We start from the raw sequence: 11,944 nt of genomic DNA on the forward strand, positions 1-11,944 counted from the left end.
CTCAGATTATTGTAACTTTAGTTGAGTTCTGGAGTGCTGAATGGGTTCTTGTCTTTTTCACTTTGCCCATGCTTATAATTGTTTTTCAGGGACAAAATTTGCCACTCTCCTCACTCAACCATAGCCAGAGTGAGCCAGTAACTTAGTTTTGAAAAATACTGAAAGAACCTACTGAACTGTTAATTATATCTCTATGCATTCCCTGACTACGTTTAAGGTTATACATCTATTTTATATGATTGGAAGTACCGTTTGTGTACATATTGTTTTGAATTCTGTTTTTTTTATTTGTTATTATATATATTCATTTCAACACATTGGCATAACTCACAGAATACCATCATGTTCATATTCCTCTAACAACAGTACACTTTTAAAAGTCTGCAAACACATGATTCTTTCAATTTTGTATATGAGTTTGGATGCCAACTTTGTTCTTTCTAGGTTGCTTAAAAAGCTCTCATAAGCTTTGTGAAATAAATATTATTGTCACCATCTCTATGGCTTCTTTATAGATTTAATAAGAAGAATCTTACAGATTGTCAAGAAATTCTAATGTTCAGAACATATTCTTGACAGCCCTTATGACCCACACTTATTATGGGAGTGAGTAATTGTGATGTTTATAAAGCCACATTACAATATGTAACTGATTTATGATGGTTTGGATATTCGGTACCCTATTCTGGATACAGACTTTCATAATATCCCCCAGAATGTCATGTGTCATCTATTTATGTAGTTTTATCTATACCTATTCATCTATATATAATTAAAGTGACTTGAAATCATTGACATTGATAATAAATATTTTATGACAACCCTAGAGATGACTGGATATATGCAAGGTGTCACAAAACCAAATGTGATCGTTACAGTATAACTGTTAACACTTCTGCTTTTCAAGACATACTAATCCTATATTGGATAAAAATGCTTCAGACCAGAAAGCACCTAGAACGAGAATTCCATATTTCTTAAAATTTCATGAAATAATATACTTCCAAAAGTATTAGTTCTCCATTATATACATATTATTGAACATACTAAAGTCATTGTGCCCTACTTTCTATTTTCTACTCTGTTACAGCATAAATCAAATTGATTTGGTGTGGCTTGATTGTAGCACACAAAAATGTCTCAGAAAAAAAGGGTTTTAGGAAAAGCAAAAGAAACATAAAGAGGTGACAGTTTTTCTTTTAAATCCATATGCAGTAATAAATATATCAATGCTACCTATGGATTTTTCAGAAAATTTTTAAAAGGCTTTATAAAATTCATGTCTTAGTCTTCTAAAGATATTTTATTAGTGAACAGCTGTTTAAAATTAACTAAAATAAATCCTTACTGTATTTTAATACATTCATTCCCCAAATAAGCACATTGTAGCCCTCATTTAGTTTTTTTTTTTTTAATCAATTGCACAGATACTGAATATGATCTGATTTGTGGGCAGTTCCTATGTCAATTCCTAAGAATTGACAGCAAACTCTGTAAGAGCCAGCTCATGAAATGACTGCTGCAAAAGCCAACAATGTGGATGGAAAATGCAGAGTCTGCCCATGAGAGATAGTCCTACAGCACTGCACACCGGTGCCAGGCGCATCAGAAAGACTGGGCTGGGTGCCAGACACACACTAGAGCCATACACAGGAGGCCAACAAAAATAGGTAGGAGAATTGAGGGAAAAAAACAGTGCATTTTAACCCCAAAGAGAGAAAATTACAGGAAGATATGAGAGCAATCTTTGAATATTTGAAGCATGGTTGTGGCATGTTCTGTTCTTATGGCCCTACCACCACCATTCATCCTCTCCATCCTACCCCCTTCTTCTCTGCTAACCAAACAGATCGGTTTAGGTTGCCAGAGAGATCCCCTGACCTCAGAAAGAAGCAGCTCCACCCAGGTCCTGAAAGTAGAAGCACAGTGAATCTAAACTGGCCATAGTAATTTCATGTCCTACAGCCAGTCTAGAGGTGATCATGAACCTAATTCTGGCTAAGGAGAAGTCTGATAAATCAGGCTTCCAGGAAAGTTTCTGCTTACTTTTTATTTTTTTTTAAAGATTTTATTTATTTATTAATGAGAGACACACACACACACACACAGAGAGAGAGAGAGAGAGAGAGAGAGCAAGGCAGAAACACAGGCAGAGGGAGAAGCAGGCTCCATGCAGGGAGCCTGCGGTGGGACTTGATCCCGGGTCTCCAGGATCATACCCTGGACTGAAGACGGTGTTAAACCCCTGAGCCACCTGGGCTGCTCTCTGCTTACTTTTTAAGAAGAAAAGAGTTGATTGGCATGCCTTTCACTGCCTGGTTCTTTCTTTCTTCCCACCTGCAGATACAGCAGAAAATGCGCTAAGAATGACAGTGTAGGAAGATAGACAGAACCTGCATCTTTGAGACTCTACCAGCTGGACTCTCAACCTGCAGACATTTTGCACTGTGAGAAAGACAAGCTTCTATTTGTTTAACTATGGTTGTTAAGTATTCTGTTCACTTCAGCTAAACAGTCCAAGTTGATACTGCCATCACGAGAAGAAAAACATATTTGGTCCTCAGACATTGTAGAAGATGCAACTGAATCTACAGAGTAGGAGTTACAAGGAAGATTTTGAATCAAGGTCAGTAATCATTTTCTAACAACTAGAATTGCTGGAAAATAAAGTTGCTTCTGGAGTCAATGATCTTCCATCCCAAACAAAGCCAAGGAGAAGGTGATTGACTTTCTGGAAAGGGTGCTAAAGGAGGAATTTCTGCATGAGTTAGGAGGTTCCACTGTCCCTTTGAACTCTAATTTCCATACTATGCCTTTATATTTGAAAAAGACACTACTGCTATTTGCTAGTCATATATGAAAAAACAGGCTTTAAAAGGGTGACAATTATTTTTCTAGATTGCTCAGGAGTAAGAATAATGCCTTCCTGATATCAGGTATCAATATTTGAAAACACAGAGATTTTTGTTCCAAGTTTCTCTCATCTTGGCATTTGTGTTGAATCACTCAAATAGTGTCCCATGATTTAGATTGCAGTAGATTGTATTTGATTTAAAGACCAACAATTTGAATAAGACTGTTCCGGTCAAATTCCCATTTTGACAATGCTGCTTTGCTCTAAATGAGTCACCTCATTTCTTAATGCTGAATGCCAAACAAGCTCATCTTCTGTTGTGGCATCTTCTCATTGGCCTCAAATAAACTGCAATTATTGCTATGTGTTCTAAAGGGTCTATTAAATTTTCCCTTTATTCAAGTTCAAGGATGCCCCATGAGCAGCTACTTCCAAACCCAGGCTCTGAATGTAGTCAACAGGGCGGAGGCAACATTTTAGTGACCACATTTTGACTATTTTCTGGAAATTCACTGTAGATCAGTTTTTTTCCCATCCCCATCTCCCTCCAAGTTGTAGATCAATTTAATGTTAAATTTGACTTACCAGACAGGACTCTGAGAAAATCACTCATGAACTTGTCATTTTGAGCATGTGTCTACACACAGGTCTCAGGATGTTTATTGAGTACTAGCTATGAAAGAAGTAGTTCTCTGCAGAGACTCAAAATAAATAAAATGGAAAGTACATTAGGATAAGAATGATGAGAGAAGTAACAGTAATAATGTTTTTTACTTGTTTGCTACACTTTTTCTTTCATATGTCAGAACAAATATTCTTGTTCTCATTTTATAGCTGAGGAAGTTGAGGCTCAGAGATATGCAAACAATTAATTACAAACAGGCCGAGTGAAACAGTGCCCTTATAAAGGTACAAGTCCACCACCCCTAATCTGAAATCTTAGGACCACCTGCATACAGGACTTTCTCAGATTCTAGAGTGACAATGTAGCGTATGTATTACTTATTAACTAACATCTCATCAGTGTCTGGATATCCCTCTGTAATCAAACACATTAATATATTTATGCAACAAAAAGTATGAATATTCATATCAGTGAGACAAATAAAGACTATCTAGAACCTCAGATCAGTAAGGTAAGATTTTACAGCCAAGTAACTTACATAAAAGCTTTCCATTTTTGGAGCTTTCTGGATTTCAGAAGTGCAGAGGGGACCCACCCTGGAACCAGGGGGTCTGTTCCACCAGTAGAGAACTAGTCTATTTGAATTGGAGAGTTGGATTGAGGGAGATTTCACAAAGGCAGTGACATTTTAGCCTGACCTTGAAGAACCAGTAGGGCTTTAAACATCAGAAAAATAATATGCATCTTCTAAAAAGGGAATTCAACAAACTCAACACAGGAGAGGTGGTACAGGAAAGGCAGTTTGGGTTATCACCTACTGGCTCCATGTGATGTTTGGAACTATCCTCAAAGGCACAGCAGCCCACTAGAGTGATGAGCCATGCTGGTCTGCCTAGGATTGTTCTAGTTTTAGCATTGTAAGTCCTGTGTCCAGGGAAGGCTCCTAGCCCCAGATACACTGGGACCATTGGTCATCTAGCAGCTCCATGATCTGCTTTCTTTGTTGATGAGGGTCTAATCCAGCTGAAATCAGAGTTGCCATTTGGATTCATGTTGCCAACAAGAGCCCTTGGCTGTGCCAGTGGTACCTAGAGCAGGCCTTTCCTGAGCCAGTCATGAGTCCAGGCTGTGGTGCATGTGTATAGAGAGGTCTACCGCCCAGGGGCTGGGGTCCATCTCAGTTGTGCACCTCCAGTGCCAGACCCAAAGTCCACAAATGAGCACAATGAGGATTTAAATATAGAACATGGAAATGGAGCATTTCAGGTCACTTATTTCTATACAAATAATTCACTCTTTGTAAAGAAACTCTGAGTTTGAATAACATCTATATGGATTACGTAGGGAGTTTTTTGATGATGGTTGTTAATCAGATCTCAAGGAGGGCTGGCAAATCACTAACAAATGAAAACTTCAGTCAAAAAACAATGTTTGTGAATATCCAGATGTTTGGTGTCCTTTAGTCTCAGCTTCAACGTTGATCATTTGGAATTAAGCTGACGGTATGAGGCAATGTTCTTAGAGCATTTCACACACAAAAATGTAAAGCTGGAATTAATATAGCAAAATGATAAAAGCCAAATCCAGATAACGTTTTCTCCAAAAGAAGCAAACATGCCCAAACAACTTGGCTAACACCTATATTTAGTCATGAGGATAATATTAATTACCATCAAGTGGTTTTGTCCTTTATTAATAGCATATCGTGTAGTGTTTCCTGTCTCTAGTTTCCCAAAGGATGGAACCAGAACTGTCACTGCATTCTCCACACGCCTGCCTGAAGCTGGCATAGGGCAGCCTCCCAGGGGCTCAAGCATGGACAGGACAGAGCCCAGCCAAACGCCTCCCTGGTCCTACATGGCCTCCCAGAGAGTGTTGATAGGAGCTGTTTTAATTCCAATGGTTACCAAGCTGTACATACTCTTTAAGTGACACAACCATTATTTACAAACGAGGGTGTGTCTGCCTTGAGACATATTTGTTTTCAGAAATAATCATAACCACGACCTTGGGCAACACAAATAATAAAAATTGAAAGAAGATATAATATACGCTAACAGAGCAGACTTACAAAATCTGACGTATTTGGCATTGTTTCATTTTTAAGAAGAGAATCCGTGACATTGAGCCAATTGAATGAGGAGGGCAAGAAAATGGGAAATAAAGACCAAATATATTACAAAACAACCAAGATGTTGGTAATAACCACAACAAAAAAATAAGATAAAATTGACAACATCTAAATAATATCCATGGAACTCTTGACCAACTTCAAGAGAAGAACACCCTCCCCCATCCCACCACCACACACGCACTGGTAAAATAGTCAGTGTCAAAGGGTGACCTATTATCTTGTCCATTCACTCAGTCACTTATTTATATGTTTCTTTAACAGATATTTATTCAGAGCCTACTCTGTGTCAGACACTAGGATAGAATGTTGAAAATACATGATTTCTCCCCTCAGAAAGTTCACATTCCAGTGGAACGGACAATCAAAGATCATCATGGAATAACCTGGTGAACAATGAGACTTTAATAACTAACAGTCCTTCCCATTTGGAAATAACTTTATAGTTTACAAGATTCACATCTTTTTGTATCTTTCTGCATCATTACATTGAAGGCATGTCTCTTATAAGCTGAATATGGTTGGGCATATTCTCCAAAACAATCTGAGATTTCTTGTCTTTTAACTGAAGAATTTGCTGATACTTTGACTTATTTCTACTATCTTTTCCTGAGTTTTCTAATACCATATTTCTTGTATCTTTTTCTCCATGTTCCTGTGCTGTATGGCATCAAACTTGCTTTATTTTCTTTTGTTTTCTTCTACGGACCTGAATTTATAAACTGCATTTCTATTCTTTTAGAAATTACCATTTAAAAATGTTTAATATGGGCACATGAGAAAGTCAAAAGTCCCCATTGGCTCTCTCCTCTTCCCCAACAAGGGACGCTCACCTCTCCTGCCAGCCACAATATTATCAAATGTTTAAATTCCACTTTATTTTAACTCTTACCTCATTAGTATTATCATTACTGGTTTGGGGGGTTTGTTTGTTCTTACATCAATGCTTATTCATTTTACTTATATGCTTACCAATTTCTTTGTTTCCACTGGTTTCAATTTCCTTCCTACTGAAATATAGGAATACTCTGAAAACGGATTTTTAGATAAATCTATTTCTGAGTCTAAAGTTTTATTCCAAATACAAAAAATCTAAAGTTTTATTCCAAATACAACTGAAAAGCCCACTGAGAGTCAATAAAGAGTCCCCCTGCAAGTTAGTGCTACAGAGAAGAATCACAGGGTTACTCAAGACAAGTATCTGTTAATAGCCACATTCACTATTTTGTAATCAGGAAATAATGCTTTAAACATTTATTGATTTATTTAAGTACTTGGTTATTCTACATCAATGTTTTGTTGTGGTTTGGTTGTATTTTAGGAAAATAGTTAGTGATTTCAGGTTAGTATATAATGAATTAGATTTTTTTTCCCATTGATAAAATGGGAAATAGGCTTGGCAGTGTTTTCTATTTAGACGGTCTGATTTTCAGGAAGGAATTATTGGAAGTGGGCAGGGCATGTATATTTTTAAGTAGCTCTTTAAGGATTATAAGTTATTATCTTCAATGTCTTCATTCTACCTTTACTTCTGAATAACTTAACTGGATATTTATTCTAAGTTGACTGTTTTGCCTTCTATAATTTAATGACATTATTTCATCATCTTTTGGTATTATTTTTGAGAATTCTGTTCCCAATTGATTATCATTTCTTTGTAGGTCTGTCTTCTTCCTCCAGATTCTTTTAATGCTTTTGTTGGTTATATGGTGTTCTGTAGTGTTCATTATGATGTACTAGGTGTGAATCTATATTTATATTTTCTGCTCAGGACTCATTCATTCACTCAGTATGTATTTATTGTGCACCTACTACATGCCAGATCTAAGCATTAGGGATTAGCAAAGAGCAAATTAGACAAAGTTTCCATGTTCAAGAAGTTTACATACTGGTGGGATGAAATGAGAGTTAAACAATAATCCCACACAAATAAATTATGTCTGAGAGTGATAAATGCTTTGGAGAAAAATAAATTAATGTATGAAGAGTAGTGAGTTCTGGGAAAGCACTAAAGATAATCAGGAAGCCCTTTTTGGTAGGGCAACGTTTGAGGAAATACAGAAAAAATAAGGACACTAACTAAGTAAATATCTCAGGAAAAGAGCATTATGATGGAGGATCTAGCATGTGTAGGAGTCCTGAAGTCAGAACATGCTTACTGTGGTTGAAGAATAGCACAGAGACCAATGTGGCTGGACATGAGAAGTAAGAGACAGAATGGTAGTGGATCAGATCAAACAATTTAGGGAGTGGGTAATACACTTTGGAACTTTGGAAAGACTTTGGAACTTTGGAAAGACTCTGGGAAACCAGTAGAGTCTTACACAATGGAGTATTACATAGCCTAGAAGGCTCAGTCTATCTGCTATGTAGAGAACAGACATTTTTTTTTTTATGGAGGGAAGCAAGTGTAGATGCAAGATGACCAATAAGCAAGCCAGTGAAGTGGTCCACCAGAAAGGTGATGGAGATTTGACCACAGCAATAATATAGGAGATGTTGGGAAGTGGCCAAATTCTGCATATATTTGGAGGGTAGAACTGATAGTATTTCCTGAATTGGATGTGGGGTGTGATGTGATAAAAAGAGAAGATACAAGTTATCATATAAAATTTTGAAACAATTTGTGAACTAAGTAATTGAAAGAATAGAATAGTCATTTTCTAAGATGGAAAATTTTCCAAAAAAGAGAAAATTTTCAAGAAGAACAGCTGGCAGGCGGAGTAGGGGAAATCAGGAGTTTCCTTTTGTGTATACTAAGTTTGAGATGTCTATTAGACCTCCAGGTGCAAATATAGTATAGGAAGTTTTAGGAATCTGAAGTTCAGAGAAGAGGTCTAAACTGGAAATGTCAATGTGAGAGTTGCTACATTTTCTATGTACAGCTAATGTGATGGGAATGAGGTTGCGCTAGAGAACAGAGGAGACTAAGGCTTCAAAGACTTGGTCATTTAAGGTTGAGAAATGGAAAGAAAGCAGTAGGGGAGATTGGGGAGAAACAGCCAGAGCAGAATGAGGAGACCCGAGAGAGAGAGTGGTGCTCTGAAAGCCAAGTGAAGATAGCATTTCAAGGAGGAGGGAGCAATGGGGAAAAACGGAGAACTTTTCCCTTAAGGTCAGGAACATGACGGGGATGTCCACTATCACCACTGTTGTTCAAGATAGTGCTAGAAGTCCTAGCCTCAGCAATCAGACAACAAAAAGAAATAAAAGGCATCCAAATTGGCAAAGAAGAAGTCAAACTCTTACTCTTCACAGATTACATGATACTCTATGTGGAAAACCCAAAAGATTCCACCTCAAAATTGCAGAACTCATACAGGAATTCAATAAAGTGGCAGGATATAAAATCAATGCACAGAAGTCAGTTGCATTTGTATACACTAACAATAAGACAGAAGAAAGAGAAATTAAGGAGTTGATCTCATTTATAATTGCACTAAAAACCATAAGGTTTTTCATTAGGTTTATTAAGAATAAACCTAATGAAAGAGGCAAAGGATCTGTGCATTAAAAAACTATAGAACACTCACGAAAGAAATTGAGGAAGACACAAAGAAATGGAGAAATGTTCTGTGCTCATGGATTGGAAGAACAAATATTGTTAAAATACGTATGCTACCCAGAGCAATCTATACATTCTGTGCAATCTCTATCAAAATACCATCAACTTTTTTCACAGAGCTGGAAAATAATCCTAAAATTTACGTGGACTTAGAAAAAGTCTCTAATAGCCAAAGGAATATTGAAAAAGAAAACCAAAGTTGGTGCATTATAATTCCAGACTTAAGCTATATTACAAAGCTGTAATCATCAAGATAGTATAGTACTGGCACAAAAACATAGATCAATGGAACAGAATAGAGAACCCAGAAATGGACCTTCAACTCTATAGTCAACTAATCTTTGACAAAGCAGGAAAGAATATCCAATGGAAAAAAAGACAGTCTCTTCAACAAATGGTATTGGAAAAATTAGACAACTGCATGCAGAAGAATGAAACTGGACCATTTTCTTATACCACACACAAAAATAGACTCAAAATGGATGAAAGACCTAAATGTGAAAGAGAAATCCATTAAAATCTTAGAGGAGAACATAGGCAGCAACCTCTGTGACCTTGGCCACAGCAACTTCTTGCTAGGCACATTTCCAAAGATAAGGGGAGCAAAGACAAAAATGAACTATTGGGAATTATCAAGATAAAAAACTTTTGTACAGCAAAGAAAACTGTTGACAACACCAAAAGACAACTGACAGAATGGGAGAAGATATTTGTAAATGGCCTATCAGATAAAGGGCTGGTATCCAAGATCTATAAAGAACTTAGCAAACTCAATACCCAAAGAACAAATAATCCAATCAAGAAATGGGCAGAAGACATGAACAGACATTCTTCCAAAGAAGACATTACAAATGGCCAACAGACACATGAAAAAATGCTCAACATCACTCGGCATCAAGGAAATACAAATCAAAACCACAATGAGATACCACCTCACGCCAGTCAGGATGGTTAAAGTGAACAAGTCAGGAAACAAAAGATATCGGTGAGGATGCGGAGAAAGAGGAAACTTCTTACTCTTTTGGTGGGAGTGTAAGCTGGTGAAGCCACTCTGGAAAACAGCATGGAGGTTCCTCAAAAAGTTGAAAATCAAGCTACCCTATAACCCTGCAATTACTAGGTATTTACTCCAAAGGTACAAATGTAGTAATCCGAAGGGGCACCTGCACCTCAATAGTTTATAGCAGCAATATCTACAATAGCCAAACTATGGAAAGAGCCCAGATGTCCATTGGCAGATGAATGGATAAAGAAGATGTGGTGTACCATTCAGCCATCAAAAAATGAAATCTTGCCATTTGCAGCAACTAGATGGATGGAACTAGATGGTATTATGCTAAATGAAATAAATCAATTAGAGAAAGATGATTATATGATCTTAAATATATTATTCCACTCATATGTGGAATTTAAGAAACAAAACAGAGGATCATATGGAAAGGGAGGGGAAAATAAAACAAAATGAAATCAGAGAGGGAGACAAACCATAAGAGATTCTCAATCATACAAAACAGAGGATTGATGGAGGGAGTGAGGGTAGGGGTGGGGGATGGGGTAACTGGGTGATGGACATTAAGGAGTGCCCATGAGGTAATGAGCACTGGGTATTATATAAGACTGATGAATTACTGAACTCCATCTCTGAAACTAATAATACACTATATGTTAATTAATTGAATTTAAATTTAAAAAATTTTAAAAAGGAAGAGGGAACAATCATCTCTATCAAATACTTCTGATTGTGCATAATGAGGATGGAGAATGCGCCATTGGAGCTAACAATGTGGAAATCATGTTTTACCGCCCTATGGAAAAATGGGGATGAAATCCAGATTAGGGGGGCTTTGAGGAAATCTAGGAGGAGAGAGACTATAGATGAAGAATACAGGCAGCTCTTGAAATGAGTGTTGCTGTGAGAAGAGAAATGGAGTAGCATCTGAAGGAGGGTATGGGACAAGGAAATTTGTTTTATTTTACTAGGACATGTTATTAAATATGTGTGTTTGCTGATGGTAACATAACAGAAAGGAGGAAATTGCTCAAGGGAGATTGTGCTGCTTCATTCTGAGGACTCACATTTTTCTCCAATTCAAGAAAATGTTCAGCTTCTCTGTGTCCAAATATCGTATCTCCTTGATTCCCTGAATACCTTGTAACTGGATATATATTGGTTCTCCTTAGTCTATTATCCACACTACCGACTTTCTCTTCGAATTTCCATTTCCTCATCTCTCTGTACTATATTCTGGGTGATTTCCTGAGCTCGACCTTTGGCCAAATAATTCTCCTTTCAGCTATAACGAATTTGTTCTTTGACTTATCTATTGAATTCTAAATTTCAGTATTCTTCATTTTTACAATTTCTTTTTTTTTCCTTCTTCAAATATGCTTATTCTTTTCTTACAGGGTCATTTTCTTATCTCATTATTTCTATAATTTGTTTCTATTCATCTTAAACATTTCTATTTTCTGTCTCTTTCAGATTGTTCTGTCTTCTCACATCCTTGGGAGCCAGTATTCTCACTTGTCACATCTGGTGACTCTATGTCGTGGTGGCCTTGTTCCTTATGGAGTTTGGCATATTTTTTTAGCGTATCTTCAGCAAAAGTTGTTTTTCGGTTGGAATCCCAATGACCCTTCCTTGTGCAAGGGTCCCCCTGGAGAAGCTGTTAAAGCTTTGCTTCTATAAAACCCTAGTTTTCAGTCTGACCTCGAAATATTGCTTTTACAATCCCCCTTTCAAAGGCCAGTGACCGTTTGGGTGTCCCA

This window comes from Canis lupus, chromosome 7 (assembly GCF_003254725.2).
Source record: "Canis lupus dingo isolate Sandy chromosome 7, ASM325472v2, whole genome shotgun sequence".
NCBI lineage: Eukaryota > Metazoa > Chordata > Mammalia > Carnivora > Canidae > Canis > Canis lupus.